The following is a 3,316-nucleotide window of genomic DNA, read 5'->3' as shown; positions in this document are numbered from 1 at the left end:
GTTGTCAAAATTCAGTTTTTCTTTTTCTTGTTTCATTTTTATGTATTGTGTTTATTTTATGAAAGAATGTTGTAACAGAACCCCTTTTGTATAGGATTGCCAAAGTGTATATTTTGCCTTTTGGCCTGTATTGTGTTTGCTAGTCATATAGAATGATAGTGTTTTAGTCATATAGCATGTTAGTGCTCATTGGTATTGTCTTTAAATTCTGTGTTTTTGAAGTTATGCATAAAATAAGTATTATAATTTTAAATTTAATATAATTTTCTCTATAAAATGATTCATGTAAATGCATCCTTAATGTATAATATTATTCTCAACAAATAGGGGCAGTAGGGGAAAATGAGCTTTGTTTTGGAGCAAACCTGGTGCTGATTCATAAAATGCTTCTGAATGCAAGTACCTGAAAAATCTTGATTGGGTATGAATATATTTTTTCCCACATAATGTTCTAGTGCATCTTTGACCACTTGTGTTGTTATAGCATGTACGGAAGCATTGACAATTCACTTAAATTTTTAAATATTTACATAGTGGCCTAAAAGCTTGCGCATCTGTGTTTACTAGCATTCTACTCGTCAATTTTTACATATGGTAATTAATACAATTGTAGAAAGAAAAGGCACTTCAATACTAAAAAGCTTGAGACATTGGCAAAGTCAACACAGATGGACAGAGTTGAGGTATCTCGAGTGTAAGAGACCTGTAACCTCACTCCTCTCAGCTGCGGCCTGTTGCTGGATTGTCTGCGACTTTTGGCTGTCTGCTGAGGAGAGCAACTGGCCAACAGCTAGGGCAAGATGAAGCTCTCTCTGGTGGCCGCAGTTCTGCTGCTCCTCTGTGCAGCATGGCTGAGGAGGATGACAAGAAGAGGACATGGGTACCTTGGTCGGCATCGACCTGGGAAGCACTTACTCCTGTGTCGGGGTGTTCAAGAATGGCCACTGGAGATCATCTCCAATGATCAGGGCAAGTGCATCAGGCCGTATTATGTGGCCTTCACCCCTGAAGAAGAACATCTGATCCAAGATACAGTCAAGAATCAGCTCATCTCCAATCCTGAGAAAAGGTCTTCCATGCCCAGCGGCTCATTGGCAGCACTGGGAATGACCCTTCTGTGCAGCAAGACATCAAGTTCTTGCCTTTCAAAGTGTTTGAAGAGAAACATAAACATAAACCATACATTCAGGTTGATATTGGAGGTGTTCAAACTAAGACATTTGCTCCAGAAGAAATCTCTGCTATGAATCTCACTAAAATGAAAGAGACTGCTGAGGCTTATTTGGCAAAGAAGATTACCCATGCAGTTGTTACTGTACCAGCCTATTTTAATGATGCCACTGGCAAGAAACCAAAGATGCTGGAACTATTGCTGGCCTGAATGTTATGAGGATCATCAATGAGCCTACAGCAGCTGTATTGCTTATGGTCTGGATAAGAGGGAGGGAGAGAATAACATCCTGGTGTTTGATCTGGGTGGTGGAACCTTCTACGTGTCTCTTCTCCCCATTGACAATTTGATGTCTTCAAAGTCATGGCCACCAATAGAGATACTCATCGGGGTGGAGAAGACTTTGACCAGTGTGTTATGGAACATTTCATCAGGCTGTACAAAAAGAAGACTGGCAAAGATGTTAGGAAAGAAAACAGAGTTGTGCAGAAACTCCAGCGTAAAGTAGAAAAGGCCAAGTGGGCCCTGTCTGCTCAACATTAAGCAAGAATTAAAATTGAATTCTTCTATGAAGGAGAAGACTTTTCTGAAACCCTGACTCAGGCAAAATTTGAAGAGAAAACATGAAGCCTGTTCAGAAAGTACTGGAGGATTCTGACTTGAAGAAGTCTGATATTGATGAGATTGTTCTTGTTGGTGGCTCTACTCAAATTCCAAAGATTCAACAACTTGTTAAAGAGTTCTTCAATGGCAAGGATCCATCCTGTGGCATAAACTCAGATGAGGTTGTTGCATATGATGACACTGTCCAAGCTGGTGTACTCTCTGATGATCAAGATACAGGTGACCTAGTACTGCTTGATGTGTGTCCCCTGACACTTGGTATTGAAACTGTGGGAGGTGTCATGACCAAAATGATACCAAGGAACACTGTGGTACCCACCAAGAAGTCTCAGATCTTTTCTACAGGTTCTGATAATCAACCTACTATTCCAATCACGGTCTAGCCTACTCTCTAAAGTATCAGATTGGAGATAAAGAAAAGTTGGGAGGCAAACCTTCCTCTGAAGATAAGGAGACCATTTAAAAAGATGTAGAAGATTGAATGGCTGGAAAGCCACCAAGAAGCTGACATTGAAGACTTCAAAACTAAAAAGAAGGAACTAGAAGAAATTGTTCAGCCAATTATCAGCAAATTCTATGGAAATGTAGGCCCTCCCCCAACTGGTGAAGAGGATACAGCAGAAAGAGATGAGTTGAAGACACTGATCTGCTGGTGCTCTAATATTGTAAATACTAGACTCAGAACTTTCCTTAGGAGGAAACTGAGAGAACTGAAGTCTCGAATGTAATTGGAATCCTCACCTCAGAGTGGAGTTGAAAATGCTATAGCCCAAATGGCTGTTTACTGCTTTCCATTAGCAATTGCTCACATGTTTTGGGGAAGAGAGAGAGGAGGAATTGGCTATCTTAAAAAACTGGATATTAAAATGTGGGTCAGGATGTGTGTTCACCTCAGAAATGTTCTATTTAACAATTGGGTCATGCACATCTGGGGTAGGGACTTTTTTCTACCATAAGTGACACCAATAACTGTTTGTTATTTTGAAAAAAATACTAAAAGTTTGGAACTGTCATAAAATAAAAATTTGTACAGGTAAAGCTAAGGGAAAAAACACTATCAGAAGCATTAAAACCTTCTAAAGCCAAATAACTAAACTATATAATTCAAATTATATTTATATATTATATATTATATACTACATATTATAGAGTTACATATATATATGATATATTATAAGTTGTTTATATATAATTATAATATAATCCATGTTTTATATATTATATTAATATTAATTTTACTAATATAATGATTGTAATATTCTCATATTAATAATACAAATTATATTATTATATAATGACATTACAATGATATGCAATATCATATAAATTAATATAAATCTATTATATGATATATAATAAATATGTTATATATAATAATATTTATATAGTATATGTATATATAATATATATGTATTTCATATATTATATATAATTTAAATTAAATACATATGAATCAAATATTTTGAAATGTAATATATATAATTTATATAATGTATATACTTATATATTTATATATTAATA

The 3,316-nt window shown here is 35.8% G+C and overlaps 1 pseudogene; it reads left to right on the top strand.

Moving 5' to 3' along the window:
- The first annotated feature begins 800 nt into the window (after positions 1–800).
- LOC144368117 (endoplasmic reticulum chaperone BiP pseudogene) lies at positions 801–2,944 on the top strand (annotated as a pseudogene).
- The last annotated feature ends 372 nt before the right edge of the window (positions 2,945–3,316 follow it).

The sequence above is a fragment of the Ictidomys tridecemlineatus genome, chromosome 11, assembly GCF_052094955.1.
Source record: "Ictidomys tridecemlineatus isolate mIctTri1 chromosome 11, mIctTri1.hap1, whole genome shotgun sequence".
Lineage (NCBI taxonomy): Eukaryota > Metazoa > Chordata > Mammalia > Rodentia > Sciuridae > Ictidomys > Ictidomys tridecemlineatus.
This window is presented reverse-complemented; position numbering and strand designations above follow the sequence as displayed.